The sequence below is a fragment of the Octopus sinensis genome, linkage group LG1 (assembly GCF_006345805.1).
Source record: "Octopus sinensis linkage group LG1, ASM634580v1, whole genome shotgun sequence".
NCBI lineage: Eukaryota > Metazoa > Mollusca > Cephalopoda > Octopoda > Octopodidae > Octopus > Octopus sinensis.
Genome location: NC_042997.1, coordinates 28010038 through 28026837, shown reverse-complemented (window position 1 = coordinate 28026837; position 16800 = coordinate 28010038). Strand labels below are relative to the sequence as shown.

The 16800-nt window shown below is 35.5% G+C and overlaps 1 protein-coding gene across 5 annotated transcripts in view; it reads left to right on the top strand.

Moving 5' to 3' along the window:
- LOC115214417 (pyrokinin-1 receptor) overlaps positions 1 to 16800 on the top strand; it is a 384104-nt gene that overhangs the window by 90877 nt on the left and 276427 nt on the right. For 4 of the 5 annotated variants that reach the window (XR_005004275.1, XM_029783623.2, XM_029783615.2 and 1 more), the window contains exon 1: positions 1 to 280. This exon is cut by the window's left edge and continues 311 nt beyond it. The exons of the other annotated variant lie outside the window; for it this stretch is intronic. The gene's annotated coding sequence lies outside the window, so the exon portion shown is untranslated. The remainder of the gene's footprint in view (positions 281 to 16800) is intronic. 5 annotated transcript variants of the gene reach the window in all.

Sequence of the window (16800 nt, the reverse complement as noted above, 5' to 3'; positions counted from 1 at the left end):
TATAAACATCATCATTATTAGAACCACTTAAACAACAGGCGTCAGTCACCGCGCCACCGCTATGAACACCTCCATCACCACCTCCACTACCACCACCACAACCACCATCAGTTCTTTCAGTATCATCAAATTTCTCGCTTCTCCGTAATGGGTGAACGGACGGTAATTTTTAAATTCATCAGCGAGACGAGGACAAAATTTACCGGTTGACTACCTCATGTAAAAATCTGTGCAAAGGACTGGACGAAAGAATGGAACGCAGCATCTGAATATATAACAGGTAAGATGTGAAACGTGTGTGTACCGGTGTGTGTATGAGGTAGATATCGAAAGTGAGAAAGAGAGGGGTTGGGATATGGTGCAGAAGCTGTGGTGTGCAATGTAAAAAAAAAAGAAAAATCTCGTATGTAAGACAGTATAAGAAGGTAAGAGAGTGAATGATAGACAGAAGTAAACACAACTAAGAACAATACGTATACATGTGTGTGTGTGTGAGTACCTATAAAGAATGTATTATTTGCAACTTTGTGTTTTGTAATAGATTTAATCATTATTTTAAAACTGCTGTACGCGTTGCCGACCCAGGACGTATAACAGATAACTATCGATCTCAGTTAAATTCGAACTTACATTGTACGGGAGCGTAAAAGTAAATATTGCAAACTAATCGATCAACTAGTTTTCTTTCAATGAACAATACGTGTCTTCTCATAAAATTAGTACTCTCTTCCTGTAAAAAAGTATCATTTCAAATACAAGTTATTTATAAATATTATTATGGTTGTTTAGAACACTGAAAGATATCCTTAATTTGCGTTTGTATACAAATAATATGATTCATTCATATCTAATATTTAAGACAGCGAATGAATATTTACTTGGTCGTTCGACCTAGAAATAGCAACCAAATCTTCCTGAAATCACAACCTACAGTCTTAGAAAACCGTGAACACTTTAGAAAAAAAAATGTTGTTATATCAACGCAGGGATAATTAGATAAAAAAAAATTTAGAAAGATCAGTGGTTGAATAATATTGATCATATAGTAACAAAACAAAAACAATTAATAATTTATTTGGTCATAATAACATTTTTGATAAACTAAATTTAAAACTAGTCGTCTGTGTTCACCGCAGATGGAAAGCTTTGTACTTGTGCGTCCAGTCCAAATAAACAGAATATGGGCTGAGAATAGAAGCAGGTTGTCGACGGTATCTACCATATAATGCATTTCATAACTCCAGGTTCTGCGTTTGAATATCCCTATGGTTGGACCCTGCATTTTATGTCACTGGAAGGCGTGTGACTAAGTGGTTAGGGAATTCGGCTCCAAACCCGGTGGAGGGTTAAGTTCTCGAACAAAACACTTTATTTCACATTGTTCTAGTCAACTCAGCTTGCAAAAATCAGTTGAACTTGTAATTCAAAGGGCCAGCCTTGTTACCTTCTGTGTCACTCTAGTCTCCTTGAGAACTATGTTAAGGATATGCGTGTTTGTGTGGTTCTTAGTCAGGTGTATGTTAATTTCATTTGAATGTTGTTTTGTTGACGGAATCAACTGGACCCTTGTCGTCATAATCGATAGAGTGCCAGTAGTGTCACCGGAACCAACATCAGGCAAATAGTATGCTAGCCATGACGAAGAGCATAATTTTTTAATGAATTTTTATTGTTGCGACAAAGCGCGGAAAAAAAAGAAGTTGCATTAACCAGTTGTGTTGCTTTACAACGCTAGTTCAAACCCTACCATAGTGAACTTTCTGTTATATTTCTCTGGAGTAAATCAGTTACAGACAAGTACAGACGTCAATTTAATAAGTGTTATCCCCCTCCACCTGAATGTGTGTATCTAAGCTTTTGCAAAAAAAAATCACTAATTAAGGGCGGTGGTAAGCTGTATCGGGAGAACTAGAGATAAAATGGGTTGCAGTATTTAGTTTATTCGGTATACGTTCTGAACGAAAATAAACGCATTTTTTTTTTTTTTTGACAAAATGTAAAACTAACAAGTATACGTGGTTTTTACTCGACCCTTCCTGACTACCACACAGTACGAATTGAATGGAAACACTAGACTGATATATCAGTATTTTTCCCCATTCCACCACTCAGTTTATCACACAAATATGTGTGTAGCAATATGTATGTATATATGTATATATACATCTTATGTATTAATGTAAATATACATGTGTGAGTCTGTTCGTGTGTATGCGTGTATATATGCATTTATGTATATTCATATATATATATACATATATATATATATATATATATATATACATATATATAGGTAGATAGATAGATAGATAGATATAGATATATACACATACACACACACACATATATATATTATATAAGTGTATGTATATGTGTGTGTGTGCGTATAATTGATTAACAATAGTAATAGTAAGCAATTTACGTATATTATTGTATATACAAGGCAATAGAACAAAATGCAAGTTTTTAACATTTTCCATTGTATTCAATAAAAATAAACCATTGTGATGGTAACTTTCAAATATAATATATCGTAATCAATTTTTACTATGGAAATCAATGTTGGTGCTAACTTTTTATTTTCTTTTTAGCAACAGATTCTTCTAAGCAATTATTAATTTGTCTTAAATTTTGAATTTTAAAAAAATATTCTTTCAGCTTCTTATGTTAAATATATTTTGTGCTTCAAAATAAACGATTAGCTGAGACAGAATAAATGTTTTTTGTTTCCTACTTATAACTTCATCGTTGCTTTTTAAAAGTTTTCTTCAACATTTTTTTAAAAATTCAATGTCTTCTGTCAAGCACACAAAAGCTATCAGGCGTTACAAATCTGTTTCTTAGTAGAGTCAATGCATTGTATTGTCATACAATTAATTGTTCTTCGGATTCTTCTTATGTTTCTGTCGACAGATCTACGTTAGTTCACGGCTGCACCACGTTCTATTGAACTAATTTTCATTGCACTTTTTGAAAACATATTAACTAGTTAAGATATTTACTCTTTCATTTTGTTAATGCCAAATTTTAGCAATTATATTTAATGAGAAATACGCGTATACTTCTTACATAAAGACGTATAATATTTGTAGACAGAGCATTTCTTTTGTTTGTGTTTCAGCAAAATAGAATAAAGGAACAAAACGAAAAACAAGTTTTATAAAACGGCGTATTGTGTGGGTAGGTGTGCATGCGATTGTGTATACACACGTGCGCACGGTCTCACATTCACTCATATACATTCAAACATACATACATATATGTAAACACATGTTTTGAATTTTCGATATGTTTTATGACTGCTTTGTTTTAAGCAATGTAATTTAAATTCGGAGTAGTCAGTAGTACATTCAATACTACATTAAAACACAGCTTTGCCCATAACCTCTAATGGCCGCGTAACTACACCGGACTAATAGCACAACGAGCCGTCTCAAGTTGTTATATGTGACGGTTGTTAGATTCCAGTTGTGCTGCATTCCCAAGCTTAAAATGTATCAGTAACCGCTGTAATGCTATAATAACGTTAACAGTAATATATATATATATATATATATATATATATTGCTGACATTTCTAAGACTGTGATTTGGCAGGATCGTTAACATATCGAAATATGTATGAGGCATTTGTCACGTGTATTGAGTTCAAATCACCCTAAGGTCAGTTTTATTGACCTCTCTGAGGTCGATAGAACGAAGTGCCAGTGAAGTACTTGGATTGATATATTCGACTTAACACATTACTCAAAGATGATACATGTGCCTACGTTAGAAACTAATATTCCTGTATTCTGAAAGTATGTATGTTTGTTTTCTTATATCTATTGTGGGATATCCTTTGAGAAATCCTAGTTCAGCTCTGCTGCTTTTAGGAAAGTAAATCCAGAACAGAAATGAACAGATGCAGTACCCGTTCCACCAATCCACTAAGTACGCTCTTAATGTTTTTTTTTTTTCTCACTAGTTATTCCAGAGCAGAATTTGTGGTTTTGTGCTTAAAGGAAACCGTTGCTAATATTTCCGTTATATTCGGTTTTTATAGTTATCGTCCGCCTTAGCATCGATCTCTGTAGTTAATGTACATTTTTATGTTGTTGTTTACTCTCTGAAATCTGATCGAGTAGATTTATGATAAAATACCTTTTTACCAAGAAATTTCCATGTTTTTAACACCTACTTACTTCTCATAATTTATTATCCAAGTTTATAAAGACGGCAGAGTGTGATCAGAAAGATACTTCTTCGCCATTTCTTGTCGGACAAGGGACAGAGGAAAACGTTCTTTTGGGTTTCGATAGTGCAGTTGACACAGCTACAATTTCATTAACTTTATATTATCGGTAGAGCGCAACAAATATAATAGCTATTTTTCTTGCTGTTGCTGTTTGTGGGTAACCCCCAGCCCAGCTGACATGAAGTACACTTATGACCAAGGAATTCTAGTCATACCAATCCAATGTTTCTTCCTTAGGTATAGAACTTAGAACCACCTTATCTATATTTTTCTCGAAGGTTGAGCTCTAATTTGAGGTTGGTTTGTTTGCTATTTTCAGCGGACTAATTGACCAATAGATAACTTCCGTTAGATTACAATATTAGTATTGTTTAAAAGCGATGGATCTTAGATTAGGTAGGACTCCGTACAAAATGTCTTGCTATGTGTAGTCATTCTTCCTAACGTTTTGAATTCAAATCCCATCACCTTCAACTTTGATCGCCTTCCTTCCAGGATCGATAAAATAATTTTCAGTTAAGTATTGATCTCCATTAAAATGTTTTTTAATGTATATGACCTTATATCTACGCTAAAAAAAATCAATAATATAAGTATCGTTAATTTTTAACTAGCGTAAACCTTTATGTGGATTTATGAGCTTTGGACAGTTTCATACCATGCAAGAGGAATTGCAATATATTGTTGTTCCAAAGAGATTAACACATCAGCGTCATTTTCCTCGTACTTATTGTTCTTCTCCACTTCACGATCATGAACAAAGCCATAAGATTACGATTCAGAGTCACATAACTGTTATATAAAGTAACAGTGGAGGCGCAATGGCCCAGTGGTTAGGGCAGCGGACTCGCGGTCATAGGATCGCGGTTTCGATTCCCAGACCGGGCGTTGTGAGTGTTTATTGAGCGAAAACACCTAAAGCTCCACGAGGCTCCGGCAGGGGATGGTGCTGATCCCTGCTGTACTCTTTCACCACAACTTTCTCTCACTCTTACTTCCTGTTTCTGTTGTACCTGTATTTCAAAGGACCGGCCTTGTCACCCTCTGTCTCACGCTGAATATCCCCGAGAACTACGTTAAGGGTACACGTGTCTGTGGAGTGCTCAGCCACTTACACGTTAATTTCACGAGCAGGCTGTTCCGTTGGTTCGGATCAACCGGAACCCTCGTCGTCGTAACCGACGGAGTGCTTCCATCCATATAAAGTAACAGCATACATATGTGTGTGAGCGTGTGTGTGTGGGAGGTATTCATGTATGTGTGTGTATATACATACATATATATATATATATGCTGTGTACCGATATGTGTACTGACTTTGCTCCTTTACTCATGCGAGATATCTCAGACACATTCTGAACGTTGACCGGACCTTAAAAACTCCAGACACACAGGTCCTGAGAACAGCTGATATCTTGAGTATTGAGGCGATGGTGCACAAGCACCGGTTACGTTAGACTGGACACCTTATTAGAATGAAGGATAGCAAGATCCCTAAGCAAAGGCTATATGGGGAACTTGTGAATGGACAAAGAGCTCGGCAGAATCCAAGGCTGCGATGTAAGGACTGTGTCAAGTCCTCATTAAAGGCCTGTGATATGCAGGAGACTGACTGGAGGAGCAATGCCTGTCATCGCCAAAGATGGAGGAAGCAGGTTAAGGAGTGGGTCGATATTTTTGGGAGAGCACGTATTCTGCATGAAGAACTTAAACGTGCTGCTCGAAAGCGCACTGCTGGTGTAGTAAATGGGGAAAGCTTGGTTTGCAATGTTTGCAGTTATGTATGCTTGTCAAGAGCAGGGCTCATTAACCACCAACAGAGCTGCAAAAACAAAATATAAGTTAGTCCTAGAGCGCACAATGTTCCTGAAGGTCAGCAATGGTTCTCCTCGGTCATGAGTGGGCGGCCATGATATGTATGCCAGTGTATAAATATATAGGATATAAATATGAAGAAATACATACTCACTCACACATAAACACACACACACACAAATATATATATATATAATATATATATATATATATATATATAATTTTATTCCATTTTACAGTTTATTATGCCTAAAGTCCATCGTTATTTTTTTATGTTGTAACTTTTGGGTTTTGTAACTTAAAAGTTCAACAAAGATCTATAAATAAGAAACAGACTGAAATGATTATTGTTGTTGAGACAATTCATTAAATACATTCAAGCTGGTGCACCATCATGGTTATATATTTCTAAATGAAATCTATTAAAAAGTAACATAAACTCACTATATATGTATAGAGTTGGGAGATATGTATGCGGTTAGTTATCCAATCGACCCACTGATTACAGCTCTTGTAATTAAAATTATAAATCTTACCTCGACAAGCACGAAGCCTACACAGAAATCGGATATTGCGTTTACAAACGTGTAGAGGTTTGATTGAATAAGCATGACTAATTTTTCCACGTAGATGCAACGAAATATTCACCTGGACATAATTGTATATTAGTCGTATGAACACACCTTCATGTTTGGAAGGGTCCTTTTGACATATGCTAAAAGCACTGCATGTGTGCAAGCCCACGCCCGAAAAAAGACTTGAATAGAATACCAGTAATCAAAAGACAACACATAATTTTCCATAGTTATTAATTTAACTAATAATATTCGTTTGTAAAATTATATGCAACTAAGTGTTTTGATATTGGTTAACGATGACCAGGGTCGATCCGATCAAAGAACAGCCCGCTCCTGAAATTAACGTGCAAGTGGCTGAGCACTCCATAGACACGTGTACCCTTAACGTAGTTCTCGGGGACATTCATCGTAACACAGAGTGTGACAAGACTGGCCCTTTAAAATACAGGTACAACAGAAACAGGAAGAAAGAGTGAGAGAGAGAGTTGTGGTGAAAGAGTACAGCAGGGTTCGCCACCACCCTCTGCCGGAGCCTCGTGTAGCTTTTTAAGTATTTTTGCTCACTAAACACTCACAACATCCGGTCTGGGAATCGAAACCGCGATCCTACGACCGCCAGTCCACTTCCCTAACCACTGAGCCATTGCACCTTCATTTTGATATAACCTTCAATAAAATATATTTTTCTGACTATCCATGTTTAAATGTACAGAGGTAAACAGCACAGGAACGCTAAGAGCATGTCCTTGTTTACGGTTACAGTTGGAAACTACTTTCACTTCCAAAGCGAAATTATTGAACGATGTATAATTCAGATTAGTCTATGCATAATGTGTTTGTAGTTGTTTTGAACATCGTAAAAGAAAAAAAACACTATTAGTATGAATGTTTGATCAGGAACACTAGATTTTATATTAAATTCAGGTTGTATTTCGGTTCGTGCTTCTAAACACATATTTTGAATTGCAGAAGAGTTATCAGGGATTGCAATCCTTTACACGTTAACACAACATATATTACGTAAGTCGAAGAGTCGATTCAGCGGGATTATATCTCTCTATATATAAACGGCAGTTTGTCTGTGTGCGTGTCTGTGTGTCTGTCAGGTTGTACCCTCACCCTGACCACGGCTTTCAACCGATTCTGATGAAACTTGACGCACACATAGCCCAATGTCATAATTCAAAACTAACGCAGCGAAAATTTTGAAAAGTTCCCCCAGTTCTGAAAAAGATCGATAAATTCGACATGGGGTCGAGATTCAGAAACACAAACCACAGATGGTCTAGGGGACGCAACTCGACCTTTTTAACTATCAAAAAAAAATTTACCATCATTTTTTTCCCCATTTTTTTGCTATTTTTGGCTATAACTCTCTAAAAATGCTTTATAGTTATTTCCCTTACAAACCCGAGCAACGCCGGGCGATACTGCTAGTCTGGGAATAAACATGAAGTCTTGCAACAACAATGGCACGTTGATTTCCACGGGAAATATCAATCAGAGATTACTGACATCTCATTATCGTCAATTTCTAATTACCGTCAAATATAATCACACAAATACACATAAACACACACACTCACACACATAAACACACACACACACACACACAAATTGAGGAAATTGCAATAAACCTTTCCATATTATATGGCATTTAAAATATATTTTATTAAAAGCCAAATCTAAGTGATTCGCTCCTCGAAAATTTTCATTGCTACCTCACTTTTGACTAAGGGCGAGAAACAAAATACTCTATTTCCCTTACATACAGATGCAACACAAAATATATGGCGGGAGGGTTTATGAAGAGTTAAGTACATTCTTTGTATGTCTTTGATGTATAGAATTAATTTCGGTTCGTATTCTGGAAATATCTGGCAAAATATTACGAAAGTGTACGTCAAAAGATTTCCACCCCGTTTTTTTTTTTTTTGACACGTTATTACCAACGACACTTAAGGGGAGAGGAAAACAATAAATGAGGGAGGGGAAAGAAGAAAGAGTGTGTAACAGAGAATGGAAAGCTGCAGAGTTTGAGAAAAAGTGAGATCAGACAGTAGATATTAATCACATACCATTAGTGCCATCCAATAATTCACATTCATGGACATGGAAACATACAGAAATACATACACATGCGCACGGGCAGACACATCCAAATACACACAGACACTCACTAACACATTCATTCATATACTCAATCACAGACGCATTCACACACACATACACATATATAATATATAACAGTGGTGCCCCACCATGACCACAGCTTTCAAATTGAGACAATTTAAAAATTAAAATATATATATGTATGTATGTATATATGTATGTATGTATGTATGTAAAAAGGTAAAGACCCCCTTCGGTCATGAATGACCATGGGATTGCACCTAGAAAGTTACCCTCCTAGACACAAGTCCGGGCAAGGTTGTTTATGGAAGACCAGCAGTCGCCCATGCATACCTGCCTCCCCTCTCCACGCCACCAGTGTTATCCAAGGGAAAGACAAAGGTTGATACAGCTTGGCACCAGTGACGTCGCAACTCATTTCTACAGTTGAGTGAACTGGAGGAACGTGAAATAAAGTGCCTTGCTCAAGAACACAACACGCAGCCTGGTCCGGGATTCGAGCTCACAACCTCACGATCGTAAGCTCGACGCTCTAACCACTGAGCCATGCGCCTGTATGTATAGGTATATGTATATGTGTATGTATGTGTGTATGTATGAATGTATGTATGTATACTTGTGTATATGTAAGTATTCATATGTTGTATATAGGTATTTTTGTAATTATGTTCTATTTTGGTATACCTCACAGATTAGGCTAGTTATATTTTTATACAGAGTCAGAAATCCGGCTCTGGAGTTATTCAGTAATTTTTGCTAGTCTATCTGTGTATATATCTTTCCATGTTATGGTGTATGAATACATGATGTAGTTGTAGAGTCAGGTTTTGACTGCTATCTCTAGCATGTCGGTATCTCTTAAATACCTTTATATATAATTTTAGAATAATTATTACCCATAAGGTTTTTCTTACCATTTGATATGATGGTTACTTTAAATAAGTGTCTTATCCTTTTATACAGGATAGGGATCGGGGTATACGATGAAAGTTAGGAACATTGTTGGTTTATTGAGACGGAGTATTGCAAATAATTTTTCGTTTATTGAAGAACAATTAGCTGAAAAATGTCCCTATTATATTCCTCGTTAGGAAACCAGGTTTACCGAGTGTGCAAAAAGAATACAAAAGTTATGGAATGGAGTATTGAGAAAACAGGGCTGCATAAGTTTCATAGCGAGCGAAACCCCAGGAGTGCTAAAATCGAGGGAAGATGCATACCACTTAAAGGCCAAGGATATCTTGATTACATTATCTAATCAAGATTAATTAATCATATCAATATATCCTTCGCCTGAAGATTAGCCGGAGGTATAAACCTAAACACCACACTTGGATTTTATCACTTCTGATGTTCCACTCAATATGAAATACGTGTGGTCCGGATTTCTGATACATCATTCCATAACTCCTACTTATACATTCTTTTCTTTCTTGTATTCTTTTATTTGTTTCAGTCATTCAAAATTGACCCCAGTACTTATTGTTTGTAAGCATAGTACTTATTCTATCGTTCAATTTTGCCGAACCGCTAAGTTACGGAGACATAAACACACTAAAATAGGTTGTCAAGCGATGGTGGACTAGACACACAAACATATACATACATACATATATACATATATATATATACTTATATATATTATAATATTATAATATATATATATATATATATATATATATATATATAAGAAAATAGTAAAGTGTGAAAAAACGACAGGAGGCTTAAATGTTAAAAAATATATATATTTGTGTCAAAATGTCTGGAGAATATTGGAAAAATTTTTTTTCCTTTTCCTTAAAATGACATAATTTTAAAATTTTTAAAGAAATTACCGGTTTCGCGTGTAGCTTTTCAAATTTCTTGTGACGTTATGTTTATATTGCATGGAATTATCGTTGTTTTTATTTCCAGGAGATTTCTAAATAAGGGGAGGTAGTGAGTGATTTTTTCCGGTGTAGGGGAGATAATCGCTTAAATTTTTTTTTTTTTTTTTATTCCCCCTTTTCCTTGTTAATTTCTCTGTCTCAGTATGTTCGGATGGTTGAGTCTGGGTTTGTACTTTTCAATGAAGAATGTTTCCTTGTTCAGTCTCATTTGTGTTGATGATCCGAAAGCACATTGGTAAAATGGGAAGATTAAAAATTGTGGCAGTAGTTGCTTTGCGCATTTCTCAATGTGCTCACTAAAAGGTATCATTCTATATTCTGGGAATGCAATCTGTTGTCGATGCAGTGTGCATCTGCGCCTGAGTGATAGTCCCGTGGAACCCACGTAGTCTTGGTGGCAGCCCGAGCATTTAATAACATAAATTATGTTTTCAGAGGCACAAGTAAAGTTAGATTTGATCTTAAATTTCTGTCCCTCTTTAAAGAAGAATTCTGATCCTTCCAATAGGTTAGGACATGTTGCACAGTTCGATCTACCACATTTTTTTACTTTTGCATCCGTAATTTTAGAAGACAATTTTGCCTTTGTGAGAATCTTTTTAAGTGATTTAGGCTGTTTGTAGCTTTTAACGATTTGGTGTATGTTTAGAATTTCCTTTAATTTTGGGTTTTTATGAAGTATTGGTAAATTCTGGGTGATGATGGTGAAGGCTTCTTTGTTTCTGGGGTTGTATGTAGATATGTAAGGTAGTATTTTCGGGGAAGGTGTGTTGTTGTGTTGAACTTTTCTTAAAGTTTCTATGTTGATTTCTGTTGCACGTCTGATCCCATCCTCTATGAGTTGAGCTGGGTAATGTCTGTCAATTAGGGTGTTTTTGAGTTCTTGCAGTCTAAAGTTCCTGGTATTTTGTTCTGACACTATTGTGCATATCCTTCTTGCAAGGTTGAAGGGGATGTTTGTTTTAGTGTGTCTTGGGTGGCATGAATTAAGAGAAGGTATTGTTTGGCGTCTGTGGCTTGTAAAAAATGTCTGTTTCTATTTTAAGGTTAATTTTTTAATTAGTATATCCAAGAACGGGAGCTCCTTTTGGTTGTATTCCATTGTGAACTGTATATTTGGGTTTATGCGTTCAATAGGTTTTTAAATTTTAGGAGTTTATCTATGTTTTCATTCCAGAGAATGAAACAATCGTCTAGGAATCGTTTCCAATTCTCTTTTATGTATTGAGAGAGGGAGTTTCCAAAGATTGATAGAGATCCTGGTAAATGATTATTTCCATGTATCCATTGTTAAGTTCGCAATGACTGGTGCTGCCCTTGTACCCATAGCAATTCCGGATTTTTTACGGTAAAATATATTGTCAAACATGAAGTGGTTATTGTGTAGGATGAATTCAATTGATTTAGTAATGAATTCCTTACTGATCATTTTTGGTATTTCTTCCGGAAATTGGTCTAACCAGAATTGTATTGCCTCCAGTCCATAATTATGAGGTATACTGGTATACAAGTTGACTACATCAAATGAAACCAGGATTGTTTCTTCCTTGGTTTTTTTTGGAAGGTGGTTTAACATATCTAAGTCATCTCTGATATGGCTATCGATATGTTTAAGGAAGGGTTTCAAGAGGATGTCCATAAGTAGACTTAGTCTGTGTGTTTCACAGGTTGGGCCAGCTACACCCCACAAAAAATAATGAAAACTCTATCTTCACTAATTAAAACCCATGAAAAGGAACTGACAACCAAAGAGATTGATTTCCTAACAAACTTTAAATGCAAACCTAGCCTTTTCTATGGTCTGCCAAAAATTCATAAAAGTCAAATTATAAATGAAACCATTAAAAAATCACCAAAGACATACATACACACACCTAATCCGGGGGACCTAAAACTACGACCCATTGTAGCTGGCCCAACCTGTGAAACACACAGACTAAGTCTACTTATGGACATCCTCTTGAAACCCTTCCTTAAACATATCGATAGTCATATCAGAGATGACTTAGATATGTTAAACCCCCCCCAAAAAAACAAAAGAAAGGAAGAACAATCCTGGTTTCATTTGATGTAGTCAACTTGTATACCAGTATACCTCATAATTATGGACTGGAGGCAATACAATTCTGGTTAGACCAATTTCCGGAAGAAATACCAAAAAGGATCAGTAAGGAATTCATTACTAAATCAATTGAATTCATCCTACACAATAACCACTTCATGTTTGACAATACATTTTACCGTCAAAAATCCGGAATTGCTATGGGTACAAGGGCAGCACCAGTCATTGCGAACTTAACAATGGGATACATGGAAATAATCATTTACCAGGAATCTCTATCAATCTTTGGAAACTCCCTCTCTCAATACATAAAAGAGAATTGGAAACGATTCCTAGACGATTGTTTCATTCTCTGGAATGAAAACATAGATAAACTCCTAAAATTTAAAAACCTATTGAACAGCATAAACCCAAATATACAGTTCACAATGGAATACAACCAAAAGGAGCTCCCGTTCTTGGATATACTAATTAAAAAAATTAACCTTAAAATAGAAACAGACATTTTTTACAAAGCCACAGACGCCAAACAATACCTTCTCTTTAATTCATGCCACCCAAGACACACTAAAACAAACATCCCCTTCAACCTTGCAAGAAGGATATGCACAATAGTGTCAGAACAAAATACCAGGAACTTTAGACTGCAAGAACTCAAAAACACCCTAATTGACAGACATTACCCAGCTCAACTCATAGAGGATGGGATCAGACGTGCAACAGAAATCAACATAGAAACTTTAAGAAAAGTTCAACACAAACAACACACCTTCCCCGAAAATACTACCTTACATATCTACATACAACCCCAGAAACAAAGAAGCCTTCACCATCATCACCCAGAATTTACCAATACTTCATAAAAACCCAAAATTAAAGGAAATTCTAAACATACACCAAATCATTAAAAGCTACAAACAGCCTAAATCACTTAAAAAGATTCTCACAAAGGCAAAATTGTCTTCTAAAATTACGGATGCAAAAGTAAAAAAATGTGGTAGATCGAACTGTGCAACATGATTAAAAAATCACCAAAGACATACATACACACACCTAATCCGGGGGACCTAAAACTACTATTTTAAGGTTAATTTTTTTAATTAGTATATCCAAGAACGGGAGCTCCTTTTGGTTGTATTCCATTGTGAACTGTATATTTGGGTTTATATGTTCAATAGGTTTTTAAATTTTAGAGAGTTTATCTATGTTTTCATTCCAGAGAATGAAACAATCGTCTAGGAATCGTTTCCAATTCTCTTTTATGTATTGAGAGGGGAGGTTCCCAAAGATGATAGAGATTCCTGGTAAATGATTATTTCATGTATCCCATGTTAAGTTCGCAATGACTGGTGCTGCCCTGGTACCCATAGCAATTCCGGATTTTTGGAAGGATCAGAATCTTCTTTAAAGAGGACAGAAATTTAAGATCAAATCTAACTTTACTTGTGCCTCTGAAAACATAATTTATGTTATTAAATGCTCGGGCTGCCACCAAGACTACGTGGGTTCCACGGGACTATCACTCAGGCGCAGATGCACACTGCATCGACAACAGATTGCATTCCCAGAATATAGAATGATACCTTTTAGTGAGCACATTGAGAATGCGCAAAGCAACTACTGCCACAATTTTTAATCTTCCCATTTTACCAATGTGCTTTCGGATCATCAACACAAATGAGACTGAACAAGGAAACATTCTTCATTGAAAAGTACAAACCCAGACTCAACCATCCGAACATACTGAGACAGAGAAATTAACAAAAGGAAAAGGGGGGAATAAAAAAAAAAAAAAAAAAAAATTTAAGCGATTATCTCCCCTACACCGGAAAAAATCACTCACTACCTCCCCTTATTTAGAAATCTCCTGGAAATAAAAAAACGATAATTCCATGCAATATAAACATAACGTCACAAGAAATTTGAAAAGCTACACGCGAAACCGGTATAATTTTTAAAAATTTTAAAATTATGTCATTTTAAGAAAAAGGAAAAAAAATTTTCCAATATTCTCCAGACATTTTGACACAAATATATATATTTTTTAACATTTAAGCCTTCTGTCGTTTTTTCACACTTTACTATTTTCTTATATATTCACCCACGTGCTTTACCAAACAAACTTTCTTATCTATATATATATATATATACATATATATATATATATATGACGAGCTTCTTTCAGTTTCCGTCTATCCACTCACAAGAGTTTGGTCGGCTCGAGGCTATAGTAGTAGACACTTGCTCAAGGTGTCACACAGTATATATATGTGTGTGTGTGTAAGAAGATATGTATATATGTACGTATGTATGTATATATGCATGTATGTATAGATATATATACGTATATATGTATGTATGTATATATATATATATATATATATATATATCATATATATATATATATATAAGTAAAAAAGAGAGGAAAAGAAATCCTTCAAGGGCTGTTCTAATTACCCAATTCACTGGTATGCCAGTTGGATACCATATATATATTGGTATAAATCAAGTATAAAGATAAATTAAATATAGAGATATACTATTGACAATCCAATAATTTATTTATATTACAATATTACATTAAATACTATGAATATAATATAACAATTTTATATTACATGAACAATTATAAAAACCATAAACGGCCAACAAATTGTTTCGACTTATATTATCTTTTTTACATATACACGTAATCACAGTTCTCTTATATATAAAGTCACTTCATGGTCATAGTTTAGATAAAGACGTAATTCCGTATGAAACGACGGATGGATTATAAAAATTAATTCAAATGTCTATGTATTATGAGCGCAAGCATTAACTATTCAATCATACGTCAGTTAGAATTAAAAAAAACAACAAAAGCATTTCAACGGACGATACAATCAACTAAGTGTAATCCACAACCATCGAAATTCACTTCATTACGTCTCTAACACATACCAATTAAAACGCTTTCATGTCCAAGATCGTCGCTTGTCGCCACAGCATACAACAATAAGGGTGTATATAAATGTATATGATTAAGTATGTAATTCTTCTACGTATAACTGCAGCAAAAAATATATACAGGCCATGTCTAACTTCATAGCATCACCTTTTGATTTCTTTTAGTCATATATGGAGCGCCATGGCGCACTCTTGCAAAGGGTTATGATTGTTGGCGACATAGTCGAGTGTAAGAGGTTGGTCCCGGATTTTCTGAAGAAATTTATCCTGTGAACATTGGAAATTTATGGGATCCGTTTCCATTTTGACATAGTTTGGTATGGTACTGTAAGAGAGCTGCGGTTGAGGCAAAGTAATTGTGACGTGTTGTTGCTATGTGTCCTGAGTTCGTTTTTTTGTAGTGGGCGGATAGCATGGGAGCCAAGTCTTCGATGGATTTTAAAATTAATGAATTCATTTGTGCAATATTGATGGAATATTTTTCACGTTACAGAAATGATTTAATACTCCCGGTGGCATTGGAGAGAGTAGAAACTGAGTTTTTTAGTCGACACAAATTGTCATGCCGTCTATCTTTCTTGTTATTGATCTCTGGAGTGCTTCAACTTTCATAATGAGTTGCTTCTTTTAGGGAGACCACAGTGAGAAACAGTATTCAAAGTGGGGTCGGGCAAAAGTTGAGTAGAGAATGATGATGGTGTAGGAATCTCAGAATGCAGGAGCACATCTTGTGGTCCAAGTCAACCTTGCTATTTACGTGAGAATTCCAGCTTAGATTGCTTTCAAAAATTACTCCAAGGTCTCTTGTGTTATTCGATGGCACTAGGGAGTCACCCGAGGAAAAAGAATATGGTAATTTCAGAGTATCCTCTTTTCCAATCAAACTTATATTCAATTAGAAGCATATTGATATTTTCTGTTCATTGGACAACAACAAACAGATCCAACTGAAGGCATGTTCGGTCCCCTATGCCACTTATGACTTTCTGGAATTTGGAATCATTTTCAAAGGTTTCCAAAGTAGAATCTCTGATGACATCTACTATGTCATTCATGTAGATAATGAAGAGGGGTGGGTCCAACAGAGTACCTTGTGGGATGCCACTACTGACTTTGGCTGAGCTGGACCATATTCCCT